At 40.8% G+C, this 23,936-nt stretch overlaps 1 protein-coding gene across 1 annotated transcript in view; it reads right to left on the bottom strand.

Moving 5' to 3' along the window:
- Positions 1-515: 515 nt before the first annotated feature.
- Positions 516-23,936, bottom strand: part of LOC149676505 (uncharacterized) — a 142,532-nt gene continuing 119,111 nt past the window's right edge. Inside the window, exons 3-4 of the transcript XR_016366462.1 lie at positions 933-1,099; positions 516-847 (exon numbers count right to left, since the gene is read on the bottom strand). The gene's annotated coding sequence lies outside the window, so the exon portion shown is untranslated. The remainder of the gene's footprint in view (positions 848-932; positions 1,100-23,936) is intronic.

Raw genomic sequence — 23,936 nt, 5'->3', positions numbered from 1 at the left:
CTCAGTTATGTCCACCTTTTAGAGACCCTAGGGTGATCGGGGAGGGGGGAAGCGTGGGACAGAGTAGTGACTGACCAGACTCGAGAGTGAGCTGAGCTGAGCGAGTGTTGACATAGGGAGGTAATTCGCTTCCTCCCTATATATTTTCTCTTTCATCTCTGGATTTGAACCCACCTCACCCAAAAATTTGATTGCTTGTTTCCCCGACTAGGAGTCTAGTCAAACACCAATTTAACTTGACATTAAGGTAATGATTGTCATTGGATATCGTGTTTCGCAAAAAGATATGGCTAGAATTAACTAATTATTCAACGTTCGGGGCAGAATTTGGGGGGATAGATTATCCATGGACGTTTATTGTACTTAAATGACAGAGATTAGGTCTTCTTACCTGACCATTAAGCCTTTGTTTTTATCCAACGATGTTCCTAGTTCAACTCCATCATCGTCTTCATATTGGAAGCTATATTTTTCAAGAAATTGTAAAGCCCAAATTAATAACCTGAATTAAACAATTTATATTTTGGATAACAAAGTGGCAAGATTTATTAGTAAATGTAATTACATTATTTATGTTAAACTTAAATGGAATTATGTTATAAACGACTCTTGTTATTAAGATACAATAGAGAAACTTTGGCTAACAATTATATTTCAGTTAATAAAATCAATTTAAAGTTTATTTGCTTCAATTAAATTAATTTTATTATGAATCTTTGAACACTTACGTAATAAAATCTTGAAAAACACAACTGCAGTTAATTTTAAGCCTTGGTCGCGAAATTTTAAACTTGTTAGTTTTCTACCGTTAATTTCGCCGTAGATTTTAATTTTTCACCTTGAATAGCTTTAAATTTAATTAAAACGTATTTCATATTTGCGAATTAAAGTCAATTACGTTTAAATTTATGGCAATTAAAGTGAAATCTTACCTAAACAGTAAGTAACATTGTCCACGATTGCGATCTTGAATTTGTAGCAGACAACAGTATGGCTTCTTTCTCATGAGTCATTACTCATTAGGAGGAAAATAACCGTACCAACGACGGAGCTTTACGATCTATGGCCTGCCATAACACTCGACTAAAATATAATTTACCTGTAATATAAAAATTATGGTAAAAAATTTTAATCCTTTCACAAAATAGAAGAATTTACATTTATAGTTCTCTATCTTAATTTAAAGTCGCCTCGGGGGGATTGACCAGAGATGGGGTTGGTTAGTGAGGGGGGGGGAGGGTTTAGAAGGTTCTTGGAAAATATGGAGAATATAAGGCGGGGAAGGGGAGGGGGGACAGGCAGATCAAACCGGGATGGATTCCCTCTCCATACACCTATTTCAAATATTCCCAAAAAAGAAGAAAAAAAAACCATTTCTTTTTCGGCAAAAAGTTTTCGGGAGCGAAAGAATTTTAAATCATTTCTATCGAAATATTGCTTTTCTCTCTTTCTCTCTCTCTTCCTCCTTCGCTCGCCTGTTCTATTCTAACCGCTCTAGAGAGTTTTTACCGCATATAGTAGAAGAAATTTTTTCCTTTTTTATTTCTTAAAAGATATAACTTGGATATTAGAAAAGCTGAAAGAAAAAACGAGATGGACAAGACACCAAAGTACTATCTTCGCCAAAATTTGAAGATTCGGACTACGTTCAGTAACTCACAACGAAAAAACAAAAAATGCTTTACGATTATTTTGTCAACGCTACGTTATAAGTTGGTGAACGCATCTTCGGCGCGTTGTTCAACAGTTCAACTTGCTTCGTCTAGCTAAAATGTCGTCTGCTTCATCATATTCAAACAGATCGCGAAATACCAATTATAATTTAATTAATTTTCGAAAGTGTTTCAACTAAAACTATTTTAAAATCAAATTAGATGATTCTCATTAATAGTAATTATCTTGGGTGGGGTGAAGGAAGAGTGTTGTGGGGCTTACACGGGACAGTCGGGACCTATAGGGTGACATGTGTCGTCGTATTCCCTCTCAAACTTTGTCGCCCAAAAGCTGCATGGCCTACTTGTTTTAATATCAATTATTTTCTAGAGTTCGGTATACCTCGAATGTCGTTTTGAATGAACAATATGAGTTTTGTATAATATCTTGTTGGGGCCAAACTAAAAAATGAAAAGGCCAAGAAAGTGGGCGGGGGGAAGGCAACGGGGGATGGAATATTTCAATTTTTGAATAGTCATGTCACAATTCCTTCATTTCAAAGTTGGAATTTATTTTTGCATCCATGCCTCGAAAGAGAGAGATCCGATACTCGAAAAATTTCCAATATTCGAAAATAACCGAAACTGCCCCATCCCCCCCCCCCAAAAATATATATATATAAAATTTCCATCCACGCCCCCGGGACGGACGACCCCATCGACCCCAAAAGCGTATTATATTCTTCGTTTAATATTAAAAAACGCTTCGATAAATATCAACGCGCGAGCGAACGATATCGATAGGAATATAATAGACTTAAAATAAAAATGACTCTGTTAGATTTTTGGGGATGTCTACGATCGACAAGGCCTAAATTACTATTCGAAGGGACCCCGCCCGGCCATACTCGCCTATAATTTAGACGCGATAAATAAGATCTATTTCCATCTGTCTCTATTTAGAGTTAGGCCGCGACGTTTACTTAACTGACACGTATACAGCGTCATACCTTGTCGAGATGGGAAAGTTGAGAGCCACCGCAGGCATTAATGTTGTTGTACCTCGCAGGATGAGAGAGGTAAGATGGAGTACAAATATTCGTGGGTTAGGACCGTCCTTAGAGTTTGTGGGCCCCATCAAGATATTCCTACATGTGGCCCGGGCCCCCGTAAAACTGACCAAATTGTCCCCATCTCTCGACGGCCCTGTCATGAGCCATCCATGTGTGGCAATTAATGAGTCTCTAGGAGTACCTAAGCGCATGTTCCTACTAAATAGGCGATTGTTAAATGCCTAAATTTTAAAATAGACGCTACTCTGACGAATTAGCGCTTTTATTTTTAAGACACAAGGGGTGGGGGGCATTGTCGATGCTTACGTATCCCTATGACCCTACCTAAAGTTCCAGGCTTCGAAATAGGGATTTTTTCATAACTGGTCCTCCGGAATAGGGACCACTGATGCCTTGAATAATTAAACTAGTCCCAAGGACCAGTCCCCCTTACCATATTTATTGAAGTTTTAATTATTAAAGTAGTTTAGACCTTGGGGCCATTGAAGCTCGGGGTTTGAATTAAAAAAAGGTCCAACGAATTAATTAAGTGGTTTTTGACTCGTGGACTTGTCTTATTTCAAAGCCTGACCAATACGCCTAGGTTGCTTGGAGGACTTCGTTTCCGTACAGAGGCTACCTTAATGGTATGTTCATTTCTTCTTCATCTCACCTCAATCCTCTAACGTTAAGGTTGTACCCGACTGACGACTCCATGTTTCTTCCAGTTCGCAACCACGTCATCACCCAACCTCTTTTTTTTTTTTTTTTTTGGAAATGAAACGGAGTTAATATAGAAAATTTCATGTTCCCCGATAGGTTTTGGCATGCGGGGTTTGTATTGGTAATAAATAATGCAAGGCATCGTCCCATTGGGAAAGACCAGGCATTCGGGAGTGGGTGAAGGGAAAAGAGAGTGAGAGAGAGAGAGAGTCAAGTGTGTGTATCTATATCCGCTTGCACAATCGTTAAGTTAAAAGCGCGTCCCGCGTGGCCCCCGCCTATACCATATTGCACCTCCCCCCCCCCACAATCAATACATACACCGCATCAATATAACACACCAATTAGAATTAAGTAAAATACTTCTGCGAATCGTCTAAATATTAAACAACTGAAACTTTATACTTCATACAAAAATAAAATAAAAATGTGATTTTTTTTCGTGAAGACACGATATGAAAAAATGTCATTCTATTCAGTCCCTGCCCAAAACGGTCATTCCACATAGAAACAAACATTAATACTAATAACAAGTTCTCAGCTATACATACACTTGATATTTAAAGGGGATACTTTGGGCTTGAATCGAAAGAACGATTAAAATAATGAATTTCTTCAATTGGAACCATGTCTATATCTACAATATTAAAGATGATACCAGCAATTAAGTAATAAGATTAATGGATGGCACTACGCGTTAGGCTTTCCCGGCAAGTACCCCGATTGGACGCCTAATACCACCTGACGTGTTCGTTTGTCCAATAGGATACTCCCAGTGAGTGCTACGCGGGAAAGCCCAACGCGTAGTGTCCATAACGGAATCTTAACTGATTGTATCTTCTTTAATATTGCAAATAGAAACATGGTTCCATTTGAAGATATTCATCATTTCATACGCTCTTTCGATTAAAATAGAAAATATTCTAGCCCAGGGTATCCCTTTAAAATCCTAGCTAATCAATGAGTTAGATCTTTAGCCTATACTACCAAATACATTCAGGGGATGGGCACTATGGGGTCATCGATATAGAAAAGAAAAAAGGAATAATATGCTCTTAACCGCTCAGCTTCGGCCATAGTCTCTATAGTTGCATCGCATTGTGCGGAGACGACCACGCAATGTGCTATATATACGGAGGTGCGTGTGTCTGTTGTTCACCATGCGTTCTTTTTTCTATTTTATTCTTCTTCCGAGGCATCAGTCACGCCACTGTCACATCTCGCAACCCCTTATTTTTTTCTAGCTCTCTTTTTTGGGGGGTATTTTTACCCCTCCCCTTTTCTTATACATCGGCCAAAATATAACGCCATATACTAGGCAAGGCGCAGTTGATAGACTATACTTTCTTTCGCCGCACGAGATTTAACACCCAATACACCCTATCACGATCAAGTGCGCCCATCGCATTGAAACTGTAGTATATACTTTCAATATTCCCATAGGGTGAGTGGAGAGAGTGAGTGGACATTACGAGAGATGGTTGTTGTAACCACCTGTACAGTGCCGGGTTTATCCATTAGGCACGTGCCCAGGGCCCCGGAGATCAGGGGGCTCCCGATGGTCAGCCTTAAGCTCTCAGCTGTCATATCGCAATGGGTCCCCGAACATCTAGTGCCCGGGCGCTCCCAAGGGTGTTTATCGGGCACTGCGCCTGTACATACACGCCTGAAAGCCCCCCCCCCGCCCCAATGGTCAGCATTAAGCTCTCAGATGTCATATCGCAATGGGCCCTCGAACACCGAACATCTAGTGCCTAGGCGCCCCCCAAGGGTGTTGATCGGGTACTGCACCTGTATATAAGTCTCATCCATGAGTACAACTCCATAAAGGCATCTGTTTGTTAGGGTAACCAACCATCTCGTCTAGAGGTTGTGACGGGAGATGGTCAGTATAGTCTCTGGTGGGGCTTTTTTCTCTTCTTCTTCTTTCGGGGAAGCTGCCTACCAAAGGGAGGGAGAGAGAGAAAGATTTTGATGGAATGGCTAGAGAGGGGAAGTAGCGTTTATGGTCTAAGCGATTTTCAAAGGAATGCTTCTGATGGCCGAAACAAAATTTATGGCGTGGATTAGAATCAAGATTTTGCGCTCGCTTCCGTTCCAAGAAACTCGCTACCATTAAATAGTTAAGCCTAATTTATTATTGGAATATTTATATAAATAGTTTAGGGTGTTAACAATGGATCTTATAAACAATACAGGGATGGAAAAACTTGGGCGGATAAAAAAACAAAACCCATGGACTGTTTTTGAGCGCGAAATCACTGGCGCGAGATGGGGACTGTATTTCTCTTTTTGTCTGCTCTAGGATTTACAAAGTCCACGCGACGCACGGCGCTAGTTCGATATATTATTCAATGTTAGTTTCCAGTTTTACATTAGGCTTAAGTGAGAGTTATTCTTGAAAGATTTCGGGGATAACGTACGCCGAACATTTCTTCTTCCGAGCTTTTGAAAAGGAAAGAGTGAAGAATAGTCGCCGCGGTGCGGAACTAGCGAGTGACTGAGTGTCCCTTGGGGATATCCCAAAAACTCCTGGACGCCAACGGTATACTTTTCTCGTCTCTCCACATACCTGTTCTCCGAGGGGATACTCACCTCTTGTAAATTATTATACAGGGTGTTTCTAAAATGTCTATCAGAAATTAAGGGGGATGTTCTTTGGGTCGTTTTTGAGTCGCAAATGCTGTTCTATGTGACATTTTTAAGTCCGGGTTAGCTACCGTTTTCAAGTTAAAAAATTTCAATATTTTAGGGATGACTCCTTAAAATTGATAATGAAACTGAAAGACAATGATTTCTAATTTAATTAAGAGGTCATTCATAAGACACTCCAATGTCCATAACTTGAAAACGGTACCTAACCCGAACAACAAAATGTCGCACAAGCTACATTTTCGACTCGAAATTGTGCTTACAAATAACAACTTCCCCTTAAAATCTGACAGACTTTTTAGAAATACCCTCTATACCTTACTGAAGCATGGAATACGAAGGTATTGTGTATCATGCAGTGAGTAACCCCTTGACCTTTAAAACCCCCAGGAGAATTAGAACCCTCCTCCGTCCCAAAATCCAACCCAAAGTCGATTTCTTTTAAAGTCGCCGAATGTTCTTAAACGCTTTTAAGACTCGAACGGACAATTTAGCGAAACTTGGTCCATTTCGTGACGTCGCAAAAAGGGGATTCATTCATCCCCATTCCACTCCCACCACGAAACGAAACGAAACGAACGATATAAGGACATTTATAAAATTTTGTTGGCCAGCCTATTCCGCGAAGTAGACGGTTTTCTTCAACGTCAACGGGGAACGTGTAGCGACAGAATTTTTCTTAGAACACTTAGATAATCGTATATAGCGCGTGTTTGAAATAAAAAAAAAGTGAAGGGGGGGAAGAATTGAAAATATTTCACTCCCCCTCCCAAGAAAAAATGGAAACCTTTCAAGCGAAAAGACAAAACTTGGGGACGAAAAAAAAGAGAGAAAAATTCGAGCTCGTTATTAAAAAAGCGTTGCTATTGACAACTTTGATGCTCTACCTCCTCTTCCATTGCAGCAGTTCCAAATTCTCCGTCCTCTTCGCCTTTCCTACCATCTTTCTACGAACCAAAGGCCAGTCGACGAATATATATATATAAATATATACATTTGTCGCAATCTTGGAAAGAACGTAACTATAGAATGACGGAAGTTTCTCCGTGTCACTTTGTAAGGTTGCGAAGGATGATGGGATACCCGTATACCCGAATGTATATATGTATAATATAGGGAGAGGAGTTTGTGCATACGCGGATATGGAATTGGGGTGATTTGGACTTTGCTCCGTTTCCATGGCAACCGAGAGAAGACCCTGCAGGATGAGGTCAGACCCTGATGCGGCAAACCCCCCCCTTCTTCCACACCACCACCATACCTCCCCTCAAACCTCCCTTTAAAAAAAGAAGGATGCTATTCCAACCGATTCAAAGTCGGGTTCGCATAAGATATTCAACCCCCTATGCCCATAGTTACTTCTTCCCATTGGACAATTACTCAGTTCGACGTACATCAGTACCATTTCGAGATGGAGAATCATCCCAAGAATATTATAGATCAAAATTTTAAGGTTGGATTCGTGAAACGTCCAAAGAAAAATAGAAAATCGATCATCAATTATTTAATTTATGTTGATTTATTGTGGACCAAGGCTTAATATTTTGAAGGGTGCTAAAGCGAACTGAACTCAGGGCAGGGAAAGGGGGGGGGGCACGATGGAAGGGGGGGGCGAAGTGGCATCTACTCGAGGAAGGTTTTAAAAATAATAAAGACTTTTTCTAGTTTTTTTTCTTTTTTTTTCATAAAAAAACGGAGAACCATACATTTTCCATTAAGAAACCTTCCAGCTTTTTTTCGGCTCTCTATCCTGATGGCGAACGGGATGGAGAAAGGGGGCGGGAGAGAGGGGGAAGGATAAAGTCGAAATCTCTCGCCCCCCACCCCTACCCTCGGTACCCCCTGTCCTTAGTTTCATAGAGAAAAGAGAGAAGGTTATAGGGGCTATGGCCCCCGTTTTCTAAGTCGCGAGCGCGAGCTAGCGAAGCTTTCTGGGTTTTTTAAAGGGCGCGGGAACAAAATAGTAGGAAAGAGAAATAAAAAACAATCTTTCCCGCAAAATAAGGAACGGGGGTGAGGGTGGGGTGGTAAGGGAGATGGGCACCAGGGAGGTTCAGGGGGGCTCTCCTCTTTAAAAGCATTAGCTACAATGGAAGGGTGTTCGAGACTATACAATCCCCGATTCGCAATAAGTTTTTATGAAAAAAGATTTCTCTTTTCTACTCTCTCCGTTATATATATTTCAAGAGAACCCTCCGAGAACACCCCCATCGTCTCCTTTTGGTGTTCGGGACCAAGTTTTAGACCAAAAAATACCCGATGGGAGGCGATTCAAGGAAATATTTCACGCTGATAATATCATAGACAAGATAGTTGAAAATAATATTATTGGAAGGAATGATAAGTATAATGTTGCCGTCGCAACCTAGGACTGAATCTTGGTCGCCTCAATTGCACCCATCCCATCACCCAGGATATACTTGCCAACCGTTCGGACTGGACTTAAGATTAGTTTTAAAGCTCAACCATCTCTTGTTGAGAGAATAAGAAGGAAGAAAAAGTGGTAGTAGAAGGCGAGCGGCGTTTGTAGCTGACTCGAAGAAGAATGAACATGGGTGCGAGAAAGCATTCGTCTTGTGGCAATTGCAGGGATCGCGGGACGGGAGGTTCACGAGCCGTTCGCGCTAATTCCTTTCTCTATAGTCCTTAATGGACACCGGACCAAGGTGGCAATGCACCCTATACCTATTTCCCCAACCAACACCGGATTTACTCTATCTAACCCGAGGTGGTGCAATTGGGGAGAGGGGTCAAAAATCACACCACTAACCGACGACGAGCGAGATGGAAAAAGAGGATCAGAGCAAGAAAAGAAAAAAATTATTTTTGTGTACGGGGGCTTACCCCCTCCCGGGAAAAGAAAAGATGGATGCAATAGGAGCTTAAAGTTCTTCTTTCTTAAGAAAAGGTCTACGCCATTTTTCCATGAGAGGATTTATACAATAAGAGATTATGGATACAAGTTTAACTAACTTCAAAATGATTATCGCGTTTACAAGAAATTGGCGGGTGCGGTCTACACATCAATACGACAAACGCTTTTTTCTTTTTAAATAAAAGGTACTAGGGGTTAGGGGGTCTGGGGTTATTCGCTCGGTCTACGAGGGCGGCCTTGTCCAGCGAACGCGTGAACGCTCGTCAAAATTGAACGACGGTCAAACGCCCAAAGAGAGCGAGAGAGAAAGAGAGTGATTCCCCCGATGGTCTTTTAGAGAATATTAAAGGATGGACACGCTCCGCTATTAGAGTCTTACTTAAGCTAAGAGATCGAAATTGGCCCGTTGGGTGTGGTACCGCGCTAACACTTAAATTCGTCGAACCGCACCTTCGTCTTTTTTTCCATATAATCTACTCCATAATCACGGTAGAAAACAAAATACCACCACACGCGCTATTACCGCCTATAATCATTAGTAAATCACAGGAAATTCTTCAATATATTTCTTATTTTATTTAATGATATCATAGGTACGAACTAAATTAAACTAATAAGGGGTTATCTATACTATTGGCCTAATTAATTTAGTAATGAAAATCCATTGTAATTAACTTTAACGCTAATATAAATTTAATTACGATGTATGAACTATAGTTAAGGTTTTTTAATTAGTTTCTAGATTCATTTATAGAATTGTTATGGCCCCTAAATGTTGCTTTTGCGTAATACACATAAGTGTATTGCGGGTTAAACATTTCTACAGGGGCTCGTAGGATTAACCCGGGACGATTTCAGCCTGGAAGTTATCTTTCCTCAACAACATTTAAAATAAAGATTTAAGATAATTAAGAATTTCTTTCGGTGTATATATACTTTTAATCATTAATTGAGAGAGGGAAAGGGTTAGAGAAAGACCCAGCTAATGACGCCTTTTCAAATTAAACTAAATTATAATCTAATCAATTAATAATTTTTAAATTAAATTTTCGAAATATTCTCATAGCCCCTAAAATGATGTTTTCAACCGATATACACGCGTGTATCGCGGGTAGAACATTTATACAGGAGCCGTAGGATTAACTTGGGATGATGAACCTTACAACAATTAAAATTAATTAAAGATAATTAAGGATTTAAATTAAGCTTATGTATATATATAAATATATATATTTTTTATAGGTATTACGTGAGAGAGTTAGAGAAAGACCGCGCCCATAACATAGGCAAATTGATCGGTAAAGGATTTTGGCTTCGCGGAGGAGAATAAGGAGCGAGAGAGCGAGCGAGAGGCAGCGGAGAGTGTTTGCAAATGAGAACGGGGGAAGACGCCCCCTTTTCTGGGGCCGCTAATTTGGGGATTCTCGGGGAAAAAGGGTTCCACCTATTCACAGGCATTGGCGTATAATGGGCGCGGGCCAATCAACGGCGCAGGGAAATAAGGCAGCTCGTATTCTGCATGCGCGAGATGACTCCACCTCGAAGAAGCTCCCAACCAACTCAACTCGTGCACTTGCCGCCTAAAAAAAGCGCGCCAACAAAAAATTCCTTCTTCCACAGACAGAAATTAGCATGCGCGCGCCTCCCAACACCATAGCATACCGTATATACGCCGCACCAGCCGGATAACGAGTTCACCCCTTCCCCGCAGCCGCCCTGACACCACCGTCTTATTTCATACCACCCTCACCCCCAAACCCCCACCCCAACTTCTCCGGGGGGTTCCGTGGGGTAACGTCGTCCTTCTCTCCTTGGCGCTCCCATTAGAAATAAGCAGAAAGAATGAGAGGAGGGCAGGGTGGTAAAAGGAAGGGGGCGAGTGCCCTAGGAAAAATTCTACAGATGAACCCCCTTCTCCCTCTCTCCAACCCGAACCCCCTCTTCCCTCCACTCTTTCCTTAGGCTCTTCTAGTTTCTTATACTTTTTCTTTGTCGGGGGGGGGGGGGATCCGCCTCTGTACCTGATTACCTAAAAGGACTTCTTCCAAGAAGAACCCGAGCGAGTGCAGCAAAAAAAAGTAGATCTTCGGCCGTCTTATAACCAATGAACTTCCGGGACGCGTTCGCATTCAAAATGCAACTCCAGATAAATAACCTCGTAAATAATTATTTTTTAATCTAAATAAAGGTTTAAAACCTAATTTGCATAAACGATCGGATTCCAATTACCAACCAACTCCAGATAAATAAATTTCCTCGTAAATAATTACATTCTTTTATCTAAATTAACGTTTAAAACCTAATTTGCATACACGATCCAATTGCAATTACCAACAAATCAATGAAACTCCAGATAAATAAATTTCCTCGTAAATAATTACATTGTTTGTTATCTAAATTAACGTTTAAAACCTAATTTGCATAAACGATCGAATTCCAATTACCAACTAATCAATCAATCAATCATTAAGAGATAATATTGTCCCCAGGTATCTGCAGACGGACGTAGATACCATCATTAAAGAACTATTAAATGAGCTCCAGAGCAGGCAGGAGAAATGGCCATTTATTCATTCTGATTCCAATAATTTTTGGACAGATAACGGCACATTTAATATTTGATAGAAAAACGAGAACTATAGGGGAATCAACGACTTTTTTCTTTTTTTTTTTTTGGCGGGAGATCCGGTGTATGGTTATAAGAGAATAGATCAAAGCAGCTGTCCCACCATTAAAAGGGGAGTGGCCCGCACCCTCCCTTAAATGCATTATTTTTTTTCTTTTTTGGTATGTCCTATACTGTACATGAACACGCGTTACTTACAAGATATTTAGATCAGTGCATGCACCCAACGATGTCCACTGTCCAGGCCGCGGAAAAGTCAGAACAGAACAACCTTATATTTATACATTTAATATTTTAGTTTATAGGAAAATCAATGGGTTTTTTTTTTGGAAATGACTCCCCTGGACTCGTGTTTATTCAAATGGAAACGAAAAGATAAAAACACAAATTACAGATGAATATAAACAAGTAGATAAGACAAATTACAGCTAGTAAACCCTCCAATACATTAGTTGAATCATTAAAAAAATAAAACCTTTTGTGATCGGACTTATCAATTCGTAATATAAGTGCGCGTGGTTTAGTTTTCGTTTAAGCAAATGGTCATCTAAAATTAAGTCAATTTTCATGATATAGCGTTCAACTTAATCTATCGTTGTATCTTTTATAATAATAAATCGGACAGGTAAATAGATCGTAAAATTGCCAGCGTTGCTGCTGCTGGGTTTACCTGGAACTTATAGATTAATGGTATAAAGATACGGCTATTATTTTTAGCGCGGTAACGTCGGCTGAGAGAAGAGAGCGTTGTTTAATTCGGCTAATGTATATGGGAAAGTATTAGATTTAATTCTGTTAAAAGCGAGCAGCCCCGATTTTCTAGAAGCCCCCGTCGAACAAACCACGGTGGTGGTACGTATGCGGTTTATATTTATTGGTTACGTATAAAATAACACACTGCCTATCCCCATACCTCCCCCCGGGTAGCAAACAATACACGGGGCAATTTTGTATCGACTATTTCTAGGCCTCTATAGCTCCCACACACTTTAATTTGAAACTAAATGACGCGATTTCAATGTCCCAAAGCACTTTAGTTAATTTGTGTACCGCATATCTTGTTTTGTTTGTGACAAATGTTGACCAACTTATATAAACAATACTTATACCGAGTCGTTTTTAACCGATATAATTTACTATGGAAGAGATAAAGAATACTTTAGGCGTATGTAAGAGTTTCGGTTCGAATTTAGACGCGAATTAGGCCTAATTTTACACGTAGACGTAGGCGTTAATTGCAATATACTCTTTTTACGAAATGGAGCGACGGTTAGCTCTCCATCCTAAGTTGTTTTAACCGATATAATTTACTATGGAAAAGATATAAAAGAATACTTTAGGCTATCAGGGATAGATTTAATTTTAGAAGTAGGAATGGAGAACGGTTAGTATTTACTTCAGTCCGAATCATAGCCCAGTATAGAGCCCCTCCCTCCAACAAGTAACGAAAAGTTTAAATTATCTTATTGGCTCACTTAAACCACGTTTTGATGACGTTTCTGACGGGGACGGCGAAAAATACGTAATTCCTTTTTACCCCTGTCGCTATGGCCTGACTCTTCTTTCATACCCCTCCCGTGGAAGGGGGTCCGGGACTTTGACGCGCGCCCAGATTACTCAGCTCTCCATTCTTACTTCTAAAATTAAATCTATCCCTGAGACTATATACGAGTTTCGGTTTGAATTTAGGCGCGAACTAGGCCTAATTTTACACGTAGACGTAGGCGTTAATTCCGATATACTCTTTTTATCCAAAGGAACGGCAGCGGATAGCGAAACTTTTTTTCTACATAGCTGTCTATTATTATTATTGTAGATATAACAAGAAAACTGGACGGTTTTTTTTTTCGCCTTACCAGAATTTTCAAAAGATATTCCAACCTCGAGCTTCTTGGAGAGATAGGGGCTCCACCCCCTCCATCGTATCCCCCCTCCAAAAAGAAGTATATTCTATATATTTGAGAAATATACGTATATACCTTAATCTAATGTACATTTTGGACGAACCGTTCGGCCACACTATACGGGAACTTATACTAAAAGGCATGGTTGAGATATTTGAGATCTGATGAATTTTGGTTGGGTGTTTTGTCAAGGCGATATTCGCCATGGTAATTCGGCCTATGGCGAGCATAGACTCGTGAACTGACGCGTTTACTCGAAACTTGTGATTTGACTAATAAAATACCGGTAGGCTAACGGAGCTATTTGAGAAACGACTAATTTTGATTGGTGTTTTGTCAAGGCAATATTTGTCGTGGTAATTCGGCCTATGGCGAGTATAGACAAGCTACTGACGAGAGTATTCGTCACTCGGGATATTCCGAATAAAATACCGGTAGGCTATGGGAGCCATTTGAGAAACAAACGATCAAGTTTGGTTGGGTGTTTTGTCGCCTCAAATTTCGTAGTGGTACTCGGCCTATGGCGAGCATAGATACCCGAACTGACGCGATTATTCGCCACTCGAGATTTGCCGAATAAAATAATGGTAGGATATCGAAGCTATATGAGAAGCAAACGAAGTTTAATCGGGGTTTTGTCAATACGGTACTCGGACTTTGGCGAGCATAGACACTAGAACTGACGCGTGTATTCGCCACTCGGGAATTTCCGAATAAAATACCGGTATAGGGTATGGTTTGAAAGGAAGTGGTAAAGTAGCGCATGGTTTGATGATCGAATAACCATCCGATTTTACAAGCCAGGGTACAGTTTCGATATACGAGGAGTTTGGGGATAAAAATCGGGGTCGGGGGCTTCGAGAAGCGGGCAAGCGTGTCGAAGGAAGGGATATATCCCGACTGAAAATGGAGACTCGTTTTTTTTACTATTCCTAAGATACCTATAATATCTGCGAGCATTTTTTCTTATCCCAAAATAATATCCAAAGTTTACAAATCTTTGGGAAGACGAGAATTCCCAAATCCCAAAATTATTCCCGATGAATTTTCAAAAATGGCTAGAAATAAACAACCAAAAAAGAAAAAAATAAAAAGCTATCAGAGATTTCTGACAGCCCGGATTGGTAGATAGGAAAAGTCGCCAAACTTTTTTTACCGCCCGTTAAATTAAACGACATCTAAATTTAAATTTTCCAAGTCAAAAAGTTTGGGTCAGAACTGTAGGAATGCTGTACTATATGCGTATAACCAGAAAGAAGTATATAATACTTCTCTTCGAGAGAAGTGTACCACACAAAGCGGTGGGTAATTGGAACATGATTCTTCCCAAAAGCATTTTACATTTGGAGTGTTCAAGGTAACTAAACCGAATCACATACGTCATGTAAATAGTTCCCTCATCATTACTCTATTATCGCTTAACTATTTCTTTGGCAAGGCGCATGCGCTTATTGATTAATTTTTGTCCTACGTCAAGACAATCAAGGTTTGTGGGTTGATTGCTGCTGGGGATTTAGTAAATACCAAACCGTTATAGAATTCACCCTAGCACGGTGCGATGCCCATCTGAATTAAGTTTGATGAGCGGGAGAGCAAACAAAAAGGGCTTCCTCGCCAGGGAAGAATCATGTTACATAACTAAAGAATATCAAGAGGATACAGAGTGTCATCCTTCTTCTATTATCCCCTTCTGATAGAACTATATAGCGTTCGATTTCAACCAAAAAATAATCGAAAAAAAGGAGCTGGGGGAGGGTTGGGGATGAGAGAAGTCGCTTCGGTATAGTCCTAAATTTAAAATTCAATTTTGGGGCGCGACTCCAAACCCCCAGGGACAAAATTGCGCCCCCTCCTTCAGCAACATCCCCCCGCCCGCCCTGGACTGACTGACTGACTTCCGTTTGCGTACCGTAGCTTCTCGGACAGTCCGACTATAGCTTGACTTTTACGAAAATCAAAGGCGACTCGCGATCACAGAGCCTTTAAAGAAAAAGAAAATCGATAAACTTCCTTAGTGGTCGAGTTGAGTTTGAAATTCGGGAGGTGGTGGTGGTGGAAGGGGGAGGGAGGGAACCGAGTTACTACTTTGAGTGGAGTGACCATAGAATTAAAGCTCAGCGCTCACCTAAAGCCGTGGGACGTAGGTGACGTGACGTCACACTGGCCGAGGATATTACTATAAATTTTTCGTTAAACCGTTTCAGACAAGTACACTTCCTCCGTTCATTAAAAATTAAACCAAATTAAAGAGACCCTCTATCATTTCATTAAGAAATGTTCCATAAGTATGACACTTCATATACTTCGCAATACTAAAGGCTTACAGCTCGAGCTAGTTCGAGAACGACAAGCGAGAATTGAAGTCCTACACTCGGTGGTTAATTTTGCAGACCTTCCATCTAGTCCTATTTAGTTCGTATTACCAAGTCTTAAACAACGCCTTAAAAGGCGTCTGTTTTTTCGAGAATATAGACGTTCAACATACAAGCTCTCAGTAACCAATGGTAAACTTATGGACAATATCTTATGAACTTACGGAATGCGACGGGCTTACTATTATATATTAATCCGGCTTCACGAAAAGCTCTTAGAAAAAATGGTTGGCGCGGATGAATACTCAATGTTAAATCTTATAAGTAAGAAAATGTTACATAGTGCGAATGAGAGCGAGTTTAAAAATACGTGAAACTAAGTTGGACAGCGCACCTTTTTACCTCAACCTCTCACATTCCCCTCCCTCCACCCGGTCCCGGACGGTCAAAAAAAAAAGATAAAATAAAAGCGCGGGAAAAGTAAAAAGCGTCTCCAAATGCAATTTGCTATTTCAAAACCAATAGCGCGCTGGCCCTTCCAAAAAGAAGAAAGGAACCCTATATAAAGTAAGAACAAGCAAGCACCCTGCCCCCCGCCCGTCCCCCAAGGAAGAATCCAGGGTGGGCTAAAACCTGGGGGGAGGGGGGGTAGAAGGTGGGCTTAAAAGAAGTAAAAATCGCCAATATAAGAGTTTGGCATGCAGATTGCGCCAAAGAAGAAGGTAAAAAGTTCTAACAAGAATGGACATGTAGCAGCGCCACCTATTCCTTCGTCCCCCCAAGGGGATCTCCCTCTCCCCTCCCCTCCTTCCCTTCTCTATCCATAAAGGAAAGATACACCTAGAGTCAACCAGGGAGAGCGTGAACTAGGGTGAAAGACATTTGAGTGTTCGACAATTGAGAACGTGACGATTTGGAGGGCTGAAAATTAGGTGTCCGACAATTGGGCGGCAATGAAATGGACAGAGCTTCAATTGGGTGAACAAAAAAAAAATTATTTTGTAAAAATACAAACTTTTTAAATACCATAAAAATTTGGGTGATCAAAATTTTATGTCCTGAGAGGTTAGGTTTGATTCAGTTAGGTCAGGTCAGATTAGATTTGGTTTGATTTGGTATGGTTCAGTTACGTAAGCTAAGGTCAGGTTTGATTTGGTTTGATTTGGTATGGTTCAGTTACGTAAGCTAAGGTCAGGTTTGATTTTGTTCAGCTAGTTAAGGTCAGGTTTGGTTTGGTTCAGTTAGGTAAGGTCAGGTTTGGTTTGGTTCAGTTAGGTCAGGTTAGGTTTAGTCTTTCACCAAACTATTACATGATTTTTCAACAAATTAGTACTTTACAAAAAGATCTATTCAACCATAATCGCCACTTGGTCGGTTTCATTGTCACCCAAATTCAAATTCTACCAAATTGTCGGAGGCCCAATCTGAAACCCTCCAAATTGTCGCATTACCCAATTATCGGACACCCAGTCATCGTCACCCAACTTATCGTAGACCCATGAGTCCACCGGATGGTCCTCTGAATCTATACCCAAGAATTTTAGTGGCTATAACTGGTCGCTCTTGCGTTTTTTTTTGGTCCTTCTTTGCCTTTGAAGGGGGAGGAATAAAGGGGAAGGAAAAACCTTCGACAATTTTTTTTTTTCTTTTTTACGTTTCGTTTCGATTCTAACAGGGAACTTGGTTGGTAGGTTGGCAGGACCTAGGAATAAAAAAAACCAATTTTAGCCCTGGATTTTGGAGATGCTTCGAAGCGTCTATATGTATGTATATGTATATATATCTATACGGCGCGCAATGCAAGACGGGAAAAGAAGAAAAAAATAAGGATGAGGAGAGAGGAGAGGGAGAAAGAGAGTTAAAGCTTAGAGAAAAAAGACGGACTGGCCCCACGTATACTAACCCCCCCCCCTTGCACACACACCCACACGTTCTCAAACTGTATAAATCCCCCCCATCCCCCGTTTGCCCGTTTTTATATCCCCAGGGTTCAAGCCCCCCCTTCCTCCACCCCCATTTCTTCCTATTCTTTCTCTCAATCCTCTTTTCCGCTGGTCTTCCTCTCCCCAGTAACTCCCCCCCTCACCCCAATACCCGGACCCTGTCTTGGACAACTTTGCTGACACTGCCGAGTTTTTAAACTCGGAATAGTATTGCTAGGTAATCTAAGATGCTACGCTATTCTCTTATATATGCATATTGCCCTGAGACAGGCGAGGGGGGGCCAAGGGGGGATAAGCATCACGGGGGGAGGCACGAGGAGAATCAAGGATTTCTAGGAAGAAAAAAAAGCAACCCCCCCCCCCCCGAGAGAGCCCCCCTCTCCCGTCCAATGTTACATAAAAAAGGGACCAGAATTTAGTATAAGAAGTCGCCAAACATTGAATTCATGCTTTTTCTTTTTTCAGGTAAAATTCTTGACATTGGAGAAATTAAAGTACATCTCTCAGTTCAACTACTCCCCATCCGCATTAAATTTGTCAATATTTAAACTTTATAAAAGACTCCCTAGCTGGTACTTTATATTATAATAAACTAAACTATTAAATAATTTATGTTTAATTTAAATAATTAATAAGGTAATTTTTGAATTTTGGCTTTTGAAGTTTATAAGGGAAGACGGAATATAGGGGTTATGTTCATTATGTATTTTCCCATAGCCCCTGTAGAAGTGTTTCACACGCCAAACACCAACGTTCAGGGAGAAGTCACCTTGTAGGCGCTATAAATTGAAATACCACCCAACATTATCTGTTGTACGTTGCCCAATTTTTGTATTTAATTATTAATTATTAATTATTAATAATTAATCTTATACATTTAATAATTTTCAATGCTCAGATTCCCAACAAGGTAGCCCACTCTAATCATTCAAAAATGTGTGCAATTTTCGCGGCTACAACAATAAACCTGTAAACCTGCAATCCATAATATTCCAATGTATCTTTCAAGCGTTCCATGACTTTTAACAAATGTAGCTCAGGTATAACCGTAACGTAGCTCAAATACTATATCTATCTGTTAAAACAGCCCCCATATATCGCCATCTTAACAAGGCACTGACAGACTATATTTCAAGGGTTAAATGATTTTTAGTAAATGTAGCTCAGGTATAACCGTAACGCAGCTCAAACACTATATCTAGAGATTAAAACAGCGCCCATATATGGGGCCATCTAAACAAAACACTGAAAGACTATTAAATTATAAACGTTGGGAATAATTTGGGCATTGCGTAAGATAATGGCAACTTTTCGATATGGGCGTGCTTATTCCGTATCTTTCCTTTTCTTCTCTCTTTGAAAGAGCAAAAGTCATCCGTGGAATACTTCTTTTGGTTCTGGAGAGAGAGAGAGAGAGAGAGAGAGAGAGAGAGAGAGAGAGAATACGGCCGTAAAAAGTAAAATAATGGGCAGAGAGGGAGGCAGAGATCGGTTGGTTGATGGGTGGAGGGACAGAGCGTGTTTTTGAATTTCAAAAGAGGGTTCCAGATATATATATATAGTTATTTTAGCAGCGCAGGCCAAATCTCTCCGGGGAGCCCATACGGACAAACTTTAGCATTAAATCCACCCCCCCACTACTCCCTGCCCCCCTTTTCCTAAACTTTATGCATGCCGATATAAGTAAAAAGACAGAAGAAGAAGAAGAAGAAGCTACAATCAATATATCCCTCCGCCGAATCCCTAAAGCTTGTCCTATAGAGAAGATGGCAAAGAAAATCGTCATATCTACTGTACAGGGTGTTTCTGGTAAGTCTAGTACCATAAATTAAGTTGAGATTGCATGTTCTTTGGGAGCATGCACGATTTTGAGTCGAAAATGTAACTTCTATCTCTCCATTTTGTAAATTGCCCAAAGGACAGTTTTCGAGTTAAGATTAATAAGGAGTATTTTAAGGATGACCCCTTTAATTTAATTAAGAAACTGATTTAGACATTGATTTCTAATTAAATTAATTAAGGGGTCATCAAAAAAACACAAGTCAAATCATAAGTCGAAAACAGTGTCCCTTAGGGCAATTTACACAATGGAGATAGAAGTTACATTTTGGACTCAAAATCGTGAATGCACCCAAAGAACACAATACCCCTTAATTTATACCAGAAACACCCTGTATAATATTGATATGGTAAGACTCAACTAGGTTTTAAAGGACTAAACCATCTGATCTATCCAAGAGAAAGATATAGAGTATAGCGGGGCGAGAGTGTCGTTGTCCCCTTCAGTTTGGCCAAAGAATGTCAGGGGGGCGAGCGCCCACTACGTCATCTTATTGGCATTTTCCAGAACGACCAAAGAAAGAAGAAGAAGAGAAAGGAGAGATTTTTGTCTATATCTAGACCCGTGCATGCTATGTATGGCTACTTTATATAGATCCTTTTTCAATCTTGAAAAATGATAGCTTATCTACCCTTGTCTATAAGAAAACTGACTCCTTCCAAGTGTGCCAGTGGCGTCAGCGTACTGGTTCCGTTACGTGGTGGTGGTGGTTTCTGTTAAAAAAGGTGATGGTGGTGGGAGTTTTGGGGGCATTTTTCATCATTCTAGCCAGCGTGCTCCCTTTTTCTGTTAGAAGAAGTCTATCGGGGGGGGGGGGGGTTTGGAAAGGGGTCAGCCCCCTCTTCTCTATCAGTCATTTTTCAAGATGTTTCAATGACAGCTTTTTCACCCCTTCTTATATTTTTAAAGCATACTTTTTTCACGTATTTTTACAATCTACGAAGGGATAAGGCCCTCGCGCGTAGAGTACGTTCACGTGTGGCAATTATTATATATAGCTCGAACGTGCCAACGCATCCAATCAGACTTGGAGAAATGGACTGATACAATTTATACCCCCCTTTAATAAATATATCGATGCGACTGATAACATCTATTTTTTTATTTGGCGAGTATTCGGCCTGTATACACGGTATTCTTCGTGGAATTACGGTACTCGCTCCAAAGAAACTATAAAAGATTCTGAGAACGATCACACCGAGCGAGAGCGAGAGAGAGAGAAGTTGAAACAGCTAGAGGGGGATCGACACTGACCTTTTGTAAAAAGACTTCCGTTCTGAAGTCTTTAAACGGACGATAAACCGGCGTGTCCAGTGAAGAGATAGCGAGTGCCCTAATCCGAGCAAACAGGCTGAAGAGAGAATCATCTCGGGTTTGGATCTTCAATCCCTTTGGCCTAGAAATAAGGCCGCAGACTTCACTACTAACCTACACACACAAACACCTCCCTTTACCCTCCAAACTGATAGCGCCGCTGACCCTAAACGCCTGGTCACCTTTCTCCCAGTAGAACACATATCACGAGGGCACGGACATTCCCCCAAAGAATAACATTTCTTCGTAAGGGAAAACCCCTTTTGAAAGTTGTAAGTACATTACCCCTCGAGACGAGTGCATCTAGATCCGCAAACGTTAGATGGTTGTAGAAAGAGGAAAGCCTAAGCCGTTTCCGGATATATAGGAAAAACGGTACACGTAGTAGCGCTCAGCATCCGAGAGAGTCCGAGAAAAGCGTAGGGGAGGGAGATGGGTAGGGGGTACGAAAAGGACAGCTCGCTGCTGCTGCTGCTGCGGTTTACTCACCAGGGAGAGAAGGGACAGAGGGAGAGGGAAGAAATAGACCAGTGGCCTCTCTCTCTCTCTCTCCCTTTTTCGAGATGACCAGACTAGAAGTCTAGCTCGGATGGGAAAAGAAAAGATCTTGGGAGAGGAAAAAAAAGAAGAAGAAGAAAAGGGTCAGAAGGAAAAAGCGTGGTATTGGTTTGGCTGGACGATAGTGACCTTGACCCCCGCGGCCCGGCCTTGCCCCTCTCTTACCCCTCCCCCCAATTCTCCCACGCTCTAGATATATATATATATATATATATATAAAAGCAAGCATCCAGCTTCCCCATTGGTCAACGATTTATCTTGATTCTAGCGCGAGAGACCCTATCTTTAGACTTACATAGTCCACGCGGGCCTTCTATTTTTCTTTCTTTTCTCACCACATCTATTTTGGGATCGTGGCCACTTCCGCCTTATATATATAGAGAGAGAGAGATAGAGGAAATCTTCTTTCCTTTTATTACAACGTACGTTTCCCACGAAGATCCAACAACTGCTTGTTGCGTCTGCTACATTCCAATGGCAACAAACTCCGATGGAGATGCAACATTGTAGCTAGGATCGTTTATAGTTTTCGTTCGGAACGCGTGTTGAATTATATATATATAGTAGGCCTAAATATTTTCATTTCTTTGAATATCTTGGATATTTTTCTCTAGTTTAAATTTCAAATTCCATTAACGGGGGTATTGGATAACTGTAACAGTTGAAAATACTAAATATTTATTGCTATGAATTGGACAAGCAACTTTTCACTATTTTGTGGTTTGATTTTGAAAGTCTTATTGCTGTAATTTACACCGCATTTCCAGTTCAACTATCGGCACTTGTGGGTACGTCTCGGCTAGCCAAGGGTTAAAACATGGTCAGGAATCAAAATTTTGAAATAATGTGGAACTGAATTTTTCGAGGAACTATTTATAGCATTCCGAATTATGAAACGACCACATCAGAAACGGCTAGAATGTGTTGTTTTTTATTTTTCTGATGTTACTGATTTGTTTATTGCTGACGTTGGGAAATATTGCGTAACCTTTATACGAAAGAGTTGCAATGCGTTCAGTGCACGAAACCACGCACATTGACCGCTTTGGCACAGGTATCACCACTAATTATCTGGCAGTCCGGCTGTATGAAAGCCCTAGTTATCTATTTTTTTTCACAGTTTAGTGGGGAAGGTCAATCTTCTGAATAAATGGAACGGAGACATATTAAGTTAATTTTGATATTGTAACCGAGCTTTTCTAATTATAGGGCGGGAATTGAGGCTTAATTCATAACAGGGATGATCAACACGAGGCCCGCTATATATTCTTTGGATTTCCTTAGCTTATATTCTTTATACATCCCTATAATTTTTCCATCTTTAAGTCTCAATAATTTGGGAAGAAGCTGTTTATCCCCGCACTTTGTGCAATCAGCTTTAAATAAAAGAAGTTAAATAGGTCAGCCTAGAATACAGCTTGGGATACGCCCCCCTTGCGAGGTTGTCTACTGAGATAACGATTAGATCATGGCATGATAATAGGTCACGTATCAGTTATGTTCCTAATTTCTGCGCTATTAAATTTTAAATTTGAAACTTGCTTAAACTTTGACACAGTTCGAATTTTCGAATTGGTTCCTTATCCATAAAGTTTTTCCATGCACGGTTTATAACGTAGAGTAACTAGGCTACATCCTTAAAGGTTAAGATTCGGTGTAGACCAAAATAAAAAAAGTGCTTGGAAATAAGATGTGGGGGTTCATTCATTCTTATTGCGGAAAGCCGGGGAGAAAACGAGGAGAGGACTTGGTACTACGGAGCTATGGTTCTGGTTCGCCGATGCTAACCATTTTCCTTTAAAACGCGGTAAGAGCGGCCATAAATAGGCGAACGAAACGAAAACGCGAATCGAATTCCTTTGCTCGCCGGAGACGTCGACGACGGGCATCGTGCAAAACGTTTTTTCCTCCTGAAGGTCTTTATGGGCCCAGGAATAGTATTATAAGCCAACCGGGGTCGGGCCAAACGGGTTTCTTTCCGTCGCCGTCCAAAAACGAACGACTCGTAACGAAACCCCCGTAACTCCAACCCCAACCCCAACACCCCGGATCTTATACAATAACTCGGCCGTGTTTTCATCGTTGTACAGTACGTACCCATCGAGGGGACCGACACTACACGATACAAACCCGCACGATATTCCACCAACATAAAGAAAACTTAAAAAAAGCAAATATAGAGATATTGTAGATCGAGCTAAAGTGCAGGGGGTTTGACCCCTCGTTGTAACGTTACGCGAGGGGTTATGGGCTAAATCCCGCGATGTCGTTGAAAAAAAGAAAAAAGAAAACGGAGCCCGAATCCTATCCTTATACTCATAATGCCCCGCTTGCCTGCCTGCATGGACCCCATACCCCCACTTGTACTATACGGCGCGGCCACCTTTGGAAAATTGAGTAGGTATCCCTATACAAGTGTGTATATCAGGGTATGTGTGTGTGGGGATGAGGGGGAGATGCCCCTGGAAATGGAGAAGCAGAAGCG

The sequence above is a fragment of the Phalangium opilio genome, unplaced genomic scaffold, assembly GCF_054372755.1.
Source record: "Phalangium opilio isolate 3A_F unplaced genomic scaffold, DU_Popi_V2 ptg000045l_1, whole genome shotgun sequence".
Classification (NCBI taxonomy): domain Eukaryota; kingdom Metazoa; phylum Arthropoda; class Arachnida; order Opiliones; family Phalangiidae; genus Phalangium; species Phalangium opilio.
Note: the sequence above shows the minus strand (reverse complement) of the source record. Positions and strands in the feature narration are given on the sequence as shown.